Below are 17,571 nucleotides of genomic sequence, written 5' to 3'. Positions count from 1 at the left end.
ACAACCACACTGCAGATGCGGCTTGTGATGAAATCAAGTTTGACATCCTTATTTAGATTGTCGACAATCCATGTTTTGGTGATTCAAGGAATGGCTGCAGAGACCTGATATAGTGAAGGCTGCAACGCTGGTTCAGAGCTTTTTTGGCTGGTCACACCTGAGAGCAAGAGTGGGATTAAAGCGGATCTGGTTAATAAAAAAAAAATGATTATTGTTATTAAACAGTGAGTAAACATCCAATAGGGATTGGTCCCTTGGAAATTGATGATCCTGGTTGTTTAACCACTTGCCGCCCGCCAATGACATATTGACGGCGGCAAAGTGGTTGTAGAATCCTGACCGGACGTCATATGACGTCCTCAGGATTCTGAGCCGCTGCGCGCCCCCGGGGGCGCGCATCGCGCCGATCGTTGTTGCGGGGTGTCAGTCTGACACCCCGCAACACCGATCTCGGTAAAGATCACGATGTAAACAGGAAGAGCCGTCGATGGCTCTTCCTCACTCGCGTCTGACAGACGCGAGTAGAGGAGAGCCGATCGGCGGCTCTCCTGACAGGGGGGGGGTCGCGCTGATTGTTTATCAGCGCAGCCCCCCCTCGGATCGCCACATGGACCACCAGGGAAGCCCACCCTGGACCACCAGGGAAGGGCAGGAAGAAAAAAAAAAGGGGCAAAAAAAAAGTCTAAAAAAAAAAAAAAAAGTTTGAAAAAAAATAAAAAGTCTGGAAAAAAAAATAAAGATGCCAATCAGTGCCCACAAATGGGCACTGACTGGCAACAAAAGGAAAACAGTGCCGCCCCACAGTGTCCATCAGTGCCGCCCCACAGTGTCCATCAGTGCCGCCCCACAGTGTCCATCAGTGCCACCCCACAGTGCCCATCAGTGCCACCCCACAGTGCCCATCTGTGCCACCCCACAGTGCCCATCAGTGCCGCCCATGTGTGCCCATCAGTGCCACCCATGAGTGCCCATCAGTGCCGCCCATGTGCCCATCAGTGCCGCCTATGTGTGCCCATCAGTGCCGCCCATGTGCCCATCAGTGCCGCATATCAGCGCCCATCAGTGCCGCATACCAGCGCCGCCAATCAGTACCACCTCATCTGTGCCCGTCAGTACTACCTCATCGATGTCCATCAGTGCCATCTCATCTGTGCCCATCAGTGCCGCCATATCAGTGCCCATAATTGAAAGAGAAAACTTACTTATTTACAAAAAAAATTACAGAAAAAAATAAAAACGTATTAAACGTATTTTTTTTCAAAATTTCCAGTCTTTTTTTAGTTGTTGCGCAAAAGAAAAAAATCGCAGAGGTGATCAAATACCACCAAAAGAAAGCCCTATTTGTGGGGAAAAAAGGACGCCAATTTTGTTTGGGTACAGTGTAGCACGACCGCGCAATTGCCCTTCAAAGTGCGACAGTGCTGAAAGCTGAAAATTGGCTTGGGCGGGAAGGTGTATACGTGCCCTGTATGGAAGTGGTTAAAATCTTCATTATGCTATTCAAATTAAAAACAAATAGAAATTTTGAACCATTTCATTTCATTGTGGCCCTCGACCGGGTTACTCAAGTGGGTCATGCTCTCCAAAAGGTTGACCTACACTGTGAACCATTCCCTAGACTTCTGAATCATGTACACTATATTGTACATTCATACCACTAACACATCTTAAAAATTTATTATTTAACTTGTCCGATGAAGAGGCACACTTTTCCTAGTGTGTGTGTGTGTCTGTGTGTGTGTGTATATATATATATATATATATATATATATATATATATATATATGTAATGCCTGGTTACTTTTCAGAACCGGTGCTAGTGTAAATTTAGAGGGGGTCAGAGAGTTATGTGACTCTGACCAGGTTAATCTGTTAAAATTTGGGGCCTTTGTCTCACCTTTGGCTGTGCTGTGGGTTCATGCTGTCGTTTTTGGGGTGCTGGTGACACGTCAGGCCGACAGGTGGCACCAGTGGAGTCAAGGATTTGGATATTTTTCCCAGCAGCCTATCAGGAGGGGTTTTCCTCGCTGTGCATGCTGGGGAGGGGTATTTATGAGGCAGACGCCATTTTCTTGGGTCTTCTTCCTGTGTGGCGCCCACCTTCAGGGTAGCCATACCACGGCACCCTGGCAAAATGGCCCTCCGGGCCGGGGTGTGCATGCTACGCAGTGTTCCTGGTGTCCCTGGACCATGTTGGCCTGGAGCAACTGAGCTGCGGCTGGGGCCCAGTAATGCGACTGGGTCCATAATCTGATGAGGTCCTGAGCTGTTCGTTCCTGTGTGAGGAAGCTGTTCGGTGGAGAGTCTGCCTGAGGAGTACCAAGAGAGGCTGGTGTTCCAAGAGGGGCCTGACCATCCATGGGGCACCAGGGAAACCGGGTGCTAAGAGGCTAAACATTGTTCACCTATCGGCTGGTAACCGAACCAAAACTACCTAAAGGAGATCCGGGTGTCGAATTTCTTAAGGCGGATTCGGGACCACTATTTTCTCCATTTTGTTCAACCATTGGAATGGTCTGTGGCAGAGACTTAACCCCAGTTCGAGTGACATTCTGGTTGGCTTGTGAGAGGCCCGTCCAGGTGCGCTGCATCCACTCCTGTTAGAGTGGTGAGACAGAAGTTGTTGTTGGAAGCAGGACTGTTTCCCATTTGCATACACCTGGATCTGCTGTTCTTCATTTCTACTATCTCTTTACTCTTCACCAAGTTCTACTGTTTTTACCCGGCTGGGTAATAAAAGCACAGAAAAGACACCTGTTGTGTGGACATTCCATTTAATACACTCTCTTCAAGTTCCCTAGACGGCGGAGAAACATGAGGAAACATGCCACCCAAAACAAACCAGCAGCTCCTTTGGGGTAGGGTGACCACGTGTCCTGGATTGCCCGGGACAGTCCCGCATTTTGCAGGTCTGTCCCGGGCACCTTCATTCCAGCACAATACAGTGTCCCGGAATGAAACTGACACATCCACCCCTCCGGGCCTATCTGATGCCCCCAAAAAAGGCTGCCACATCACCGCTTTACTCACTGACCGAACTTGTCCTGGCCGGGAGGAGCACAATCCCTGCCCCCTGCTTGTGATTGGGGAAATCATAAATCCCGCCTCTTGTGTCCAATCACTGTGCTGTGATTCGTTACAGCACAAGCTGATTTTTGGGAAGGGGGGGTGTCCATGAATGGTAGTTTGGAAATGTGGTCACCCTACTTTGGGGGTAGTGCTATATATATATATATATATATATATATATACAGTGGGGATCGAAAGTTTGGGCACCCCAGGTAAAAATTTGTACTAATGTGCATAACGAAGCCAAGGAAAGATGGAAAAATCTCCAAAAGGCATCAAATTACAGATTAGACATTCTTATAATATGTCAAAAAAAGTTAGATTTTATTTCCATCATTTACACTTTCAAAATTACAGAAAACAAAAAAATGGCGTCTGCAAAAGTATGGGCACCCTGCAGAATTTATAGCATGCACTGCCCCCTTTGCAAAGCTGAGACCTGCCAGTGTCATGGATTGTTCTCAATCATCGTCTGGGAAGACCAGGTGATGTCAATCTCAAAGGTTTTAAATGTTCAGACTCATCTGACCTTGCCGCAACAATCAGCACCATGGGTTCTTCTAAGCAGTTGTCTAGAAAACTAAAACTGAAAATAGTTGACGCTCACAAAGCTGGAGAAGGCTATAAGAAGATAGCAAAGCGTTTTCAGATATCAATATCCTCTGTTCGGAATGTAATTAAGAAATGGCAGTCATCAGGAACAATGGAAGTTAAAGCAAGATCTGGAAGACCAAGAAAAATATCAGACAGAACAGCTCGCAGGATTGTGAGAAAAGCAATTCAAAACCCACGTTTGACTGCACGATCCCTCCAGAAAGATCTGGCAGACACTGGAGTTGTGGTACACTATTCCACTATAAAGAGATACTTGTACAAATATGGTCTTCATGGAAGAGTCATCAGAAGAAAACCTCTTCTACGTCCTCACCACAAAAATCAGCGTTTGAACTTTGCAAATGAACATATAGACAAGCCTGATGCATTTTGGAAACAAGTTCTGTGGACCGATGAGGTTAAAATAGAACTTTTTGTCCGGAATGCGCAAAGGTACGTTTGAAGAAGAAAGGGCACAGAATTTAATGAAAAGAACCTCTGTCCAACTGTTAAGCATGGGGTTGGATCAATCATGCTTTGGGGTTGTATTGCAGCCAGTGGCACAGGGAACATTTCACGAGTAGAAGGAAAAATGGATTCAATAAAATTTCAGCAAATTTTGGATGGTAACTTGATGCCATCTGTGAAAAAGCTGAAGTTAAAGAGAGGATGGCTTCTACAAATGGATAATGATCCTAAAGCCACCTCAAAATCCACGGGGGATTACATCAAGAGGCATAAACTGAAGGTTTTGCCATGGCCTTCACAATCTTCTGACCTCAACATAATTGAAAATCTATGGATAGACCTTAAAAGAGCAGTGCGTGACAGACAGCCCAGAGATCTCAAATAACTGGAAGACTTTTGTAAGGAAGAATGGGCAAAGATACCTCAAACAAGAATTGAAAGACTCTTGGCTGGCTACAAAAAGCGTTTACAAGCTGTGATACTTGCCAAAGGGGGCAGTACAAGATATTAACTCTGCGGGGTGCCCAAACTTTTGCAGGCGCCATTTTTTTGTTTTCTGCAATTTTGAAAGTGTAAATGATGGAAATAAAATATAACTTTTTTTGACATATTATAAGAATGTCTAATCTGTAATCTGATGCCTTTTGGAGATTTTTCCATCTTTCCTTGGCTTCGTTATGCACATTAATACAAATTTTTACCTGGGGTGCCCAAACTTTCAATCCTCACTGTATATATATATATATTCTAAAAATATTTAAACTTATGGAAAAAAATAAAGAAATGAAAAATTGACCCAAAAAATTATATTTTTCATATCAATTATGAAGAACAAAACAAATATCCATTTGCATTGAAGCAGGGAAAGATCTTGTTTTCAAGAGCATCTTGTATTCCTCTGGAATTTCAGATTTCATTAATAATGAGCATTTTCTTTTCCAGGAATCTGAATTATTGATTAACCGCCCCAAAATAATTTTTCATTAGCGAGGCAATCTTGAGTGGCTCCCGCAATTAAAGGATATTTTGTATAAAGTGTTTCTGGGGTATTAAACGCCTCCATGTCTGATCAGTTGGGGGATTATGGCAGGGATAACCTACAGGAGGTTCTTTGTGAGGTTTCATGCTCTCAGGCTCCACATTGACTGATCATGTCTGTAGGGTTTGCCCAAGGCAAAGAGCGCTTTTTTCATTTCTGAAAATGGTTCGCAGACTATGGAGATATGATTTTATTTTTTTTAATTTACCTAATCAGTAGTTCATTTTTTCTTATCTGCATTTCAGAAAACTTTTTTCCTTGCTGTAAAAGTTTTTTTTTTTAGAAGTTTTCATAAAGGTAATTGTGTATTCAGCTGTGAACTCTGGAAGAATCGGCAGCCTTGTGATGTGCGTTAAGTGCCCACAGGAGTTCTGGCTTTATGTAAAGATTGTCCAGGGCTCTATCTTTGGGGATAATTAGGAGCTTGTTCTTTTCTGTACCATGGTACAGATCAATCCTATATGCAGCGGGTTTGCAACAAGAAGATTATACTTTATTCGGGCTGCAACTAACGATTATTTTCATAATCGATTAGTTGGCCGATTATTGTTTTGATTAATCGAATAATAGGTTAATAACGTTAAAAAAATTAAAATTTTGCTGTGATTTGCATTTTTTTATTTTTTTTGGCCAATTTGTTGTTGGGCAGATTAGAAAACACAAATTGCCACAAATATTTTTCTGCAGCTTCTCCATTGAAGTATATTGAACCAAAAAAACAAAATAGCACCATTTTGCGTAAAAAAAAAAAAAAAGTCCTTACCCTTTCCAAATACACAGCAGCTGAAAAAATCATGGATGCGAAACCATGTAAAAGAACACTACGTAGTGTGTTTCTGCAAAAAGCAGAGGTGTGACCCCGGCCTGGGATGTTTAGTAACATAATGGGGGTTAAAAAAACTAAAATGAGTACAAAAAGAGAGCAAATAATCGCTATTGTAAGGGGTTCATTTTTTACTGTGGGACAGTGAAAGTAATATTTACAGTAGAGATTTGCTCTTTTTGTACTATAAAGGGCTAATTTATTTGTTTTTTTAACCCCATTATGTTCATGGCCGATTAATCGATTATGAAAATGATAATCGATTATTTCATAATCGATTAGTTGTCGATTAATCGATAAGTTTTTTCGGCCCTACACTTTATACATAAATAAAGACAATGTTAAAATGGCACAAGCAGCATCAATGGATAACTTCACTGAATTTCATTACTAATATGCTAAAGAAGCATGGCAGAAAATTACCAGTGTTTTCATATTTTTGAAGAGTCAAGTCCATCCAAACCTGATATTATAGGGTATAGGTGAAGCCTAGTGGTCAGAGCCAGCGAATGTCGTGTACACACGATCAGAATTTCCGATAGAAAAAGTCAGACGTAATTTTTCCAACAGATATTCTGACTGTGTGTGTGCTTCATCTGAGTTTTTCCATCGGAAATTCCAACCGACTTAGAAAGAGAACATGTTCTCTTTTTTTCGATGAAAAAATAATCTTTTTTAAATTTCATATTCTTTATTAATTTTCTTCATCATATAAAAACAGGTTACAATTAAACTTTCTTATTTCACATATATCATAGCCTATTTAAATTTCTCCCCTTTACTCTATTTCCTTTCCCCAGCCCTCCCTCCCCTCTGCTTTACTATCCGGGTTAATGGGTTTTTCGTTTTCACATGGGATATCCCATTTTTTCCAACCATGGGTTCCACATCTTACCAAATTCCCTGATGTTTCTTCTCTTAGTATATACTACCTTCTCCTTCCATATTGTTTCGGTAACTGCGTTAGCCCACTCTTACTGATGGGGGGGTTTTCTGCTTGCCATCTTTGAGCAATTAATTTTCTTGCTTGAAAGAGGCACCTCAACACTGCTTTTATTGTACTGGCTACTCCGCTTATTTCTTCCCCTAAACCCAAAATACACATTCTGGGGTCCATCTCCAACTTCTTTTTATATGTCATATTTATAACATTAAGGAACCCCAGCCAATACCTAAACAATTTCGGGCACCTCCATAGCATATGTATTAAGTAACCGGTATCCTGGCACCTGGGGCATCTTGCGTCTACTCTCCACCTGAAATTGAATAATCTTTTTTGGTGTATAATACGTCCTATGTATCATCTTCAAAAATGAAAACTTCTGTGCAGGCGAGACTGTCACCATGTGTCCTCTCGCCAATATCTTCTTCCATTGTCCATCTGTTATGATCCCCAGGTCTTCCTCCCATTTCTCTCTGCTTTTAAGCTGTTGTGGGCCCTCAATACTTCCCTTACATATGTATGGGTATATTTCAGATATAAACCCCCTCATCCTACTCCAACCACCCAATTTCTGTGCGATGAGGGACCTATCCCATATTGGTCCTGCTCTATCAAACTGGACATTTAAAGCATGTCTACTTTGAAGATATCTGTAAAACGTATAATTAGGTACATCATATTCCTCTCTTAGAGCAGCAAATGTTTTTAAGGTTCTTCCTTCATATAACTGAGCCAGTCTGACTATCCCCTTTGCTGCCCATTCCCTAATTTCCCCAACTGTCTCCAGCTCCTGAAGCAGGGCTCAAGTCCTGCGGGAACGCGTGGGAACGGAGTTCCTGCACTTTTTTCACAGCAGGAACTCTGTTCCCTTTGCAGGACTGGAGCAGCCAAGCCGCCCGAGCCAATCCTTCTCTAAGCGGCGATGCCCAGCTCGAGTCACTGTCAGGGGCAGGCGAACCTTAGTAATCCTTTGTTACTGGCCACTTCCTGTATATGGATTCATCAGTATTCCGTCACTTCCTCGATGCCGCAATGTCTCCTGGGAGCTTTTGTCATTGTTCCTGCATCGAAGAAGTGACAGAATACCCGCACACTACCCGATGAATCCACATATAGGAAGCGGCCAGTAACATAAAGGATTACCAAGGTACAGTAATTATGCGGTTTAGTAATTATGCATATGAGCGTATAATTTTTTTTTTTTTTGGGTGGGGGAGTGGATCTTGGGTGGGAGTTCCCTCACTTTTTTCCCCAGGACTTGACCCCTGTCCTGAAGGTTCCTGTTATTCCACAGGGGAGCATATTCTGTCACTCCACCCTGTTCTCCCAGTGCCCTTACTGCTTTCCATACCTTAACCACTTGAGATCTGCGCTATGGTCGAAAGACGTCCACAGCGCGGCTCTCAAGTGCCGGGTGGACGTCCCTGGACGTCCTGTTGTTGTTGTTCCCTGTGCGCGCCGCTGGGGGCACGCAGCGGGGAAACAACGTGCCCGGCGCATCGTTCGGGAGCCGATGCGAGTGCCTGGCGGCCGCGATGTCCGCCAGACTCACGCGATCGTCGGTGACACAGCAGGACGTGGAGCTCTGTGTGTAAACACAGAGCTCCATGTGCTGTCAGGGAGAGAGGAGACCGATCTGTGTCCCTTTACATAGGGACACAGCATCGGTCACTTCCCCCAGTCAGTCCCCTCCCCCCACACAGTAAGAACACAATGAGGGAATACATTTAACCCCTTCCTCACCCCCTAGTGTTAACCCCTTCCCTGCCAGTCACATTTATACAGTAATTAGTGCATTTTTATAGCACTGATCGCTGTATAAATGTGAATGGTCCCAAAATTGTGTCAAAAGTGTCCGATGTGTCCGCCATAACGTCGCAGTCCCAATAAAAATCGCAGATCGCCGCCATTACTAGTAAAAAAAAATAATAATAATAAAAAAAAAAAAAAATTCTGTCCCCTATTTTGTAGGCGCTATAACTTTTGCGCAAAACCAGTCGCTTATTGCGATTTTTTTTTTTTTTAATAAACAAAAATACGTATCGGCCTTAACTGAGAAAAAAATAAGTTTTTTTTAAAAAAAAAATGGGATATTTATTATAGCAACAAGTAAAAAATATATATATATTTTTTTAAATTGTCGCTCTTTTTTTGTTTATAGCGCAAAAAATAAAAACCGCAGAGGTGATCAAATACCACCAAAAGAAAGCTCTATTTGTGGGGAAAAAAGGACGCCAATTTTGTTTGGGAGCCACGTCGCACGACCACGCAAATGTCAGTTAAAGCGACGCAGTGCCGGAAGCTGAAATTTCGCCTGGGCACGAAGGGGGTTTATGTGCCCAGTAAGCAAGTGGTTCATGGCCATCTTAACTGTGGGGGTTATTAATAAATGAGTTGGCCTCCAACGCCTCTACCACTGTCTTATGGGGTGCCCCTAGGGTCATTAATCTTCCTTTTATATCTCCTCCTAACTCTGTCCTTACTCCTATATGCTGCAGTTGTGCTGCCAAAAAGTAGCAACGTGGATGTGATATTGCCATACCCCCCTCCCTTATTGACAGCTGCAGGGTCTGTAACCTAACCCTAGCTTGTCCTCCTTTCCATATTGGTTCTCTAAACAAAGTATCTATTTTCCTAAACCATTTTTTATGTATCATATTGGTGCCATATGCAATACATATAATAATTGTGGCATGCACAGCATTTTGATCAAATTACATCTCCCTGCAGCTGACAATGGGAGGTACCGCCAAATTTGAATTTTATTTTTAAATTTAGACAGGAGGGGAACCATATTATTCCCTATATATTTATTAGGATCACTTGTTATGTATATTCCTAAGTATTTCATTGTCCCCACTATCTCTAGCTGTGGGATTTCTGCTAAGGTTGGGTCCACCGGCATTAATGCTGATTTCTCCCAATTTATAACCAATCCTGAGAGTCTTCCAAATTCCCTAAAGATAGTCATTGCCTGCTTAATGGTGTGATCCGTGTCACCGAGGAAGAGAACATCGTCCACATAGAGAGCTATTCTCTCCTCCCCAATCGGTCTCACGAATCCTATGAAAAAAAAAACGGAAATCCTGTTTGTCTGTATGGAACTCAGACGGAGAAAAATCCATGCATGCTCAGAATCAAGTCGACGCATGCTCGGAAGCATTGAACTTTATTTTTCTCGGCTCGCCGTAGTTTTGTACGTCACTGCATTCTGGACGGTCGGAATTTGGTGTGACAGTGGGTATGCAAGACAGCTTGAACGGAATCCCGGCATCCCGACGGAAATTCCGATCGTGTGTACGGGGCATTAGATCAGCCGTTTTCAAACTTTTGACCAGAGAAACCCTTCAGGTCTCAGGGAACACCTTTAATATGATATCATCGGGGTCAATAGGAAGAATACTCCCCTTACAGTGGTGGTCAGAATGCCACCTTACAGATAGTTAAAAGTTAATTTGGGTAGTGCAACTGGCCCTGCCAAGTGGCAATGTACGCAAACATATCCAGGCACCATTTAATTGGAGGTCAATCGGCCACAGCTCAAGGAACACCTATCAATCTATAGAGGAACCCTGGTTGAGATTGGTTGACTTTGATCAGTGCCAGGACAAGGTCATGCAGTGCCCAGGGCAAAGAGGACAAAAGTGCGCCCCCCCCCCCCCAGTTCATAATGTGCAAGCTTAGGGGGATCCTATGCCCAACAGCCACTCCTGTATGTCTGTGTACACCAGTGCCAGCTTCTGAAGAACTGGAGCACTGCACTGGCAGTGAGGATGAGGGGGAGAAAGAACACAGCCCACATTGCCTCCTCCTCTGCTCGCTGCCATTGGGCTGACAGGAGTAGTGATGCCACTGTCACTACTCCTGTCAGCCTTGTGAACAGAAGGAAGATGCCCCCATTCATACAGTATACCAGTGTGCCCAGGGCAGCTTTGCTTCCTGCCCACTCCCTGTTCCAGGCTCCATCCCTGACTTGGATACTCCAACTGCAATACCTCCCTGACATTCTTTTCTTCTCCTCTTCCTCTCTTCTTCTTTTCTCTTCCTCTTGTCTCTTCTTTTCTCTTCTCTTCCAAAGGCTTGTTAATACCTGTTGCCAATGCATAAAAAAGCATGTTATATGCGTTTTGATGTGCTGCTGTTGACTTCTATGGGTCTACCAATGCACTAAAACTCAGAAAAAAATTCAAACATGTATTTTTTTTAACATGCTGCACTGTAGTGCTGAGATGAGAACATACACATTTTTAATATTTGAAAACATGACATTCAGTTTAGTGCATCAGAATACATATGTGTAAAATTCAGCAGTGGTAAATTGGCCCTAAATGTTAAAGAAAGGTAATTTTTAAAATATGCAGCTGTCATTAAAATGATACATTGTCAGTCCTTGTCTTCTAATCTGCTCCTGTGTTGTCTCCCATTTAGACAGGTTTCCAATGGAGAATGCAAGAGTCCGTTACATCAAACACGGGTTGATTTACGAAAACTGGAGAGTGCAAAATCTGAAGCAGTTGTGCATGGTAGCCAATCAGCTGCTAACTTCAAAAAATCTGAAGCTGATTTTGCACTCTCCAGTTTTAGTAAATCATCCACTGTTCTTATCCATCAGAAATCCTGCCCTGAGAAATACCATGTAACTGTTGCTTGAGTGCAGGTAGACAGGAAGGTAGACATGAAGTGACTGATTAGAGGCTGTATGTGATATGAGATGCAGCAAAGGATTAGACAAATTTAAAAGGAAAAAAAAAAAAAAATGAGGCAGCGTTCAAACCTCTGCTGCAATCTAACGACGGCTCCAAAATCCAATGCTACTGCTATGAGGTCTCTCTCTGGAACCTCACAAATCCGTGAAGAAATGCTGGAACATGGCTCAGCCATCATTAAAGGACTTGTAGAGGAAAAAGTTTTTTCACCTTAATGCATTCTATGCATTAAGGTGAAAAAACTTCAGAGTATACCACCCCCCCCTATGGATTAAAAGCAGCGCAGCCATTGGCTGGCGATGCTGTCAATCACATCTAGTGACGCGGCGCCCCGAGGGGCTGAGTGATACACTGAGCGGGTATGGCCGCTCGCTGTATCACAGGAGCGTGCCCGCAAGGACTACACACAATGCGAGCGCTCTCACATGAATGTGTGTAGTTCTTGCAGGGAGGACCAGAGACAGCCGCCGAGGGACCCCAGAAGATGAGGATCGGGGGCAAAACGAGCTGCACAGTGGAGTATACCACCCCCCCTGCCCCCCGTTATACTTACCTGACCTCTCGAAAGTCCGGCGCTCGGTCCCGACATCCTCTTCGCCGCTCAGCCTGGCCGCTGATTGGCTAGAGCGGATGGATTAAAAGCAGCGCAGCCATTGGCTGGCGATGCTGTCAATCACATCCAGTGACGCGGCGCCCCGAGTGGCCGAGTGATACACTGAGCGGGTATGGCCGCTCGCTGTATCACAGGAGCGTGCCCGCAAGGACTACACACAATGCGAGCGCTCTCACATGAATGTGTGTAGTTCTTGCAGGGAGGACCAGAGACAGCCGCCGAGGGACCCCAGAAGATGAGGATCGGGGGCAAAACGAGCTGCACAGTGGAGGTAAGTATAACATGTTTGTTTAAAAAAAAAAAAACATTTTGTTTACAACCCCTTTAACCTCTTGCCAACCAGGCATCGTCATTACACTGCCGCAGGTTGGCACAGCTGCGCAAACCGCCGTAGGTGTACGTCGGCCTATAGGGGGCGTGTACACCACTGGAGCCGATGCGCGTGGCCAGCGGCCGCGATTTCTGCTGGTGACCCGCGATCGCTCCTCAGAGAGCCAGAGCGGGGATCCGTCAATGTAAACGGACAGATCCCCGTTCTGACAGGAAAGTAGCGCGAGATCTGCTGTTCCTAGTAATCAGGAACAGAGATCTATTTACTCCCTGTCAGTCCACTCCCCCCCCAGTTAGAAAACCCTCCCTAGGACACACTTAACCCCTTGATCGCCCCTTAGTGTTAACCCTTTCCCACCTGTGACATTTATACAGTAATCAGTGGCCATTTATAGCACTGATCGCCGCAATATCGCAGTCCCGCTAAAAATCGATGATCACCGCCATTACTAGTAGAAAAAAATAATAATAAAAATGAAATAAATGTATCCCCTATTTTGTAGACGCTATAACTTTTGCGCAAACCAATCGATATACGCTTATTGCAATTTTTTTTGTTTTGTTAAAATATGTAGAAGAATACGTATCGGCCTAAACTGAGGGGAAAAAAGTGTTTTTTTTAATATATATATTTTTGGGGGATATTTATTATAGTAAAAAATATTGAATTTAAAAAAAAAAATTGTTTATAGCGCAAAAATTAAAACCTGCAGATGTGATCAAATACCACCAAAAGAAAGCTCTATTTGTGGGAAAAAAAGGACGTCAATTTTGTTTGGAAGCAATGTTGCACGACCGCGCAATTGTCAGTTAAAGCGACGCAGTGCCGAATAGCAAAAAGTGGCCTGGTCTTTTGACAGCAAAATGGTCTGGGGCTTAAGTGGTTAAAAGTCTTCCCCCCCCCCCGCGTTTTCCTCAGCTAGGGCAACCCATTTAAATACATCTAGCCGGATTCAGAAAGACTTACGACGGCGTATCAGTAGATACGCCGTCGTAAGTCCGAATCTGCGCCGTTGTATCTTTAAGTGTATTCTCAAAATGAGATACGCTTCTCAGTTGCTAAGATACGACTGGCGTAAGTCTACTACGCGTCGTATCTTAGCTGCCTATTTACGCTGGCCGCTAGGGGCGTGTACGTGGATTTACGCCTAGAATATGTAAATGAGCAAGATACACTGATTCACGAACGTACGTACGCCCATCGCAGTAAGATACAAGGTTTACGTAAGGCATTTTTCAGGCGTAAAGATAAACCACCAAAAAGATGGCGCAGCCAATGTTAAGTATGGACGTCGGAACAGCCGTCGAATTTTACGTCTTTTGCGTAAGTCGTACGTGAATGGGGCTGGGCGTAGGTTACGTTCACGTCGAAAGCATTGACTATTTGCGATGTGATTTTGAGCATGCGCATTGGGATACGTCCACGGACGGCGCATGCGCCGTTCCTTAGGCGCGTCATTTACGCGGGGTCACGATTCATTACCATACAACACGCCCACTACCAGCCAACTTTGAACTAATTTACACTACGCCGCCATAACTTAGGACGCAAGTTCTTTGTGAATACGGTACCTGCCTCTCTAAGTTACGGCGGCGTAGTGTATCTGAGATACGCTACGCCCGCACAAACTTAAGCCAGTCTTTCTGAATCTGGCTAATTTACTTTAATTCATCATCTACTCAAAACTGAATATCTGTTTTGTGTGGACTGACCTTTAAAAAGCAGAGTCATACCGATCACATGCCAAAGATTTTTTACATATCTCTCTACTGTCCATAGCCGAAACTGCCAAGAATAAAATTCTCATACTGACCTGTCAGCAGGTCTGAGCATGAAATTGATAAATAATGTTATTTAAAAAAAAAAAAAAGCTTGCAGTGGTATGAGTAGTGAGCTCATCTCTTGGTCACAGGACCGGTGTCTCTCTCTCTCACCCCTGGGAACTTCTTTTCAAGTTCTGAATGGAGCATGCTATGACTTGTTAATAGTTTCTTTCCTGTTTCCCGGCACCATTCATTTTTAATGTCAAAATCTTGTAACCTGGATCACAGCAGCTGTGAAAGCATTTTTCCATTTTGTCTTGATCAGGGAAAAAAAAAAAAAAAACATCCTGCGAGGATTGTAGCCAGCAAATTTTATGTTCTACAAAGAGCGATAGAAAGAAATGAAGTCCAAAAACATTTCTACTAGTACAAAGGACACTGAGCCATCCAAAGCAACCCCGCCTTTCCAGGCCCAGTCTATTATTTTATTCATTTATATGTAATTATTCATTTATATAAAGCACAAGGGACGTTCATAGAGACTTCATCCCTTGTGCCCTAAGATGTGGATTACAACTGTGAAAACTAGAGTCCGCTTGAAGAAGTAGTCGGCAAAGTTGCATCTGGAATGTACCATGCACCCGTCAAGAGAATGAAAATGGGAGCAGATGGCTGTATGTTAGATGGCTCTCAAAATCTCCTCACTCTAGCAATCAGAGGCAGCAGTGCCTGAGATCTCACACTGCAGATGTACAGCTACACTATATTACCAAAAGTATTGGGACACCTGCCTTTAGGCCTCGTACAGACGGGCAAACATGTACGATGAAAGCGGTCCGCCGGACCGTTTTCAGCGTACATGTCTGCCCGGAGATTTCTGTATGATGGCTGTACACACCATCATACAGAAATCCGCGCGTACTCGATACGCGGCGACGAGGCCGTGACGATGACGTTGCGACGTGCGCGCCCCTGGCAGTTCAATGCTTCCACGCATGCGTCGAAGTCATTCGACGCATGCGAGGGATGGCGGCCGCTCGGACATGTACGGTAGGTCTGTACAGACGACCGAACATGTCCGACATGTTTCTAAACATGTTTAGAAATATTTGCCCCCTGGAAAAAGGCCGGCGGGCAAATGTACGCTGGAATCCTGTCCGCTCGGCTGTACAGACGACCGAACATGTCTGCTGAAACTGGTCTGCGGACCAGTTTCAGCAGACATGTTCAGTCGTCTGTACGGGGCCTTACACGCACATGATTTTTAATGGCATCCCAGTCTTATGCCGCGTACACACAATCAGTCCATCCGATGAGAACGGACCGACGGACTGTTGTCATAGGTTAACCGATGAAGCTGACTGATGGTCCGTAGCGCCTACACACCATTGGTTAAATAACCGATCGTGTCAGAACGCGGTGACGTAAAACACAACGACGTGCTGAAAAAAACTAAGTTCAATGCTTCCAAGCATGCGTCGACTTGATTCTGAGCATGCGTGGATTTTTAACCGATGGTTGTGCCTACTAACGATCGGTTTTGACCTATCGGTTAAGAATCCATCGGTTAAATTTTAAAGCAAGTTGGCTTTTTTTTAACCGAAGGTTAAATAACCTATGGGGCCCACACACGATCGGTTTTGACCGATGAAAACGGTCCATCAGACCGTTGTGCTCTGGTTAACCTATTGTGTGTACGAGGCCTTGCGCGATCGGATTTTCCGCAGACAAAGTGTAGGACTTTTATTCAAAGGTCATTGGCCAGGAATTTGTCTTGCATACAAACGGCACACAACAAACACGAAACTATGTGGTTTTTCAGCTCTTTAGCGCCACCCTTTGAGAACCTTCTGCTAATGTCGTGTTTGGTACTTTGTACTTTTGTCCTACGGCCTTGTGTACACACACTCGTAAAATCCGACAACAGACAATTGTCCACAGAAAATTTTAAAGCATGCTATCCAACATTTGTCCACGAAAAATCCGACTACAATTGTCTGATGGAGCGTACAAACGGTCGGATTTTCCGCCAAAGGCCTGTCATCACACAATTCCTGTCTGAAAATTTGACCGTGTGTACGAGGCTTTAGTCCGTAGGGTTCAATGTTGAGTTGGCCCTCCCTTTGCAGCTATAACAGCTTCAACTCTTCTGGGAAGGCTGTCCACAAGGTTTAGTAGTGTCTATGGGAATGTTTGACCATTCTTCCAGAAGTGCATTTGCTAGGTCAGGCACTGATGTGGACTAGGCCTGGTTAGCAGTCTCTGCTCTAATTCATCCCACAGATGTTCTATCGGGTAAGGTCAGGACTGATCACTGGTGCTCAGTCATGTTGGAACAGGAAGGGGTCGTCCCCAAACTGTTCCCACAAAGTTGGAAGCATGAAATTGTCTAAAATGTCTTGGTATGCTAACGCCCTGATGCCGCGTACACACAATCGGTTCGTCTGATGAAAATGGTCTGATGGAGCGTTTTCATCAGACGAACCGATAGTGTGTGGGCCCCATCGTTTTTTTATCCATCAGTGAAATAACTAGGAACTTGTTTTAAAATGATCTGATGGTTAAAAAAACGGTAGGAAAAAACGATCGTCTGTGGGCACGTCCATCGGTTAAAAATCCACGCGTGCTCAGAATCAAGTCGACGCATGCTCGGAAGCATTGAACTTAATTTTTCTCAGCACGTCGTTGTGTTTTACGTCATCGCGTTCTGACACGATCGTTTTTTTAACTGATGGTGTGTAGGCAAGACTGTTGAAAGTCAGCTTCATCGGATATCTGATGAAAAAATCCATCCATCGGATGAACCGATCGTGTGTACAGGTCATAAAAGTTCCCTTCACTGGAACTAACGGGCCAAGCACAACCCCTGAAAAACAACCCCACACCATAATCCGCCCTCTACCAAATGATTTGGACCATTGTACAAAGCAATGTCCATAAAGACATAGATGAGTGAGTTTGGGGTGGAGGAACTTAACTGGCCAGCACAGAGTCCTGACCTCAACCCAATAGAACACCTTTGGGCTAACTTAGAGTGGTGGCTGTGAGCCAGGCCTTTTTGTCCACATCAGTGCCTGAGCTCACAAATGCAAACAAGTTGTATCACCACCATAGGTGTGTGCAGCCTTTGGCATTAGGGTGTGCACCCCAAAGCTCAAACACACACTACTGATCACTCATGATGTTGATTCAGAAAGGGAAGGGGCCAGTAAATGGCATATT

General features: G+C 44.2%; 1 protein-coding gene across 2 annotated transcripts in view; it reads left to right on the top strand.

Moving 5' to 3' along the window:
- The window catches only part of TIAM1 (TIAM Rac1 associated GEF 1), a 569,717-nt gene that overhangs the window by 209,344 nt on the left and 342,802 nt on the right, over nt 1-17,571 (top strand). The window lies entirely within an intron of this gene.

This window comes from Rana temporaria, chromosome 2 (assembly GCF_905171775.1).
Source record: "Rana temporaria chromosome 2, aRanTem1.1, whole genome shotgun sequence".
Lineage (NCBI taxonomy): Eukaryota > Metazoa > Chordata > Amphibia > Anura > Ranidae > Rana > Rana temporaria.
This window is presented reverse-complemented; position numbering and strand designations above follow the sequence as displayed.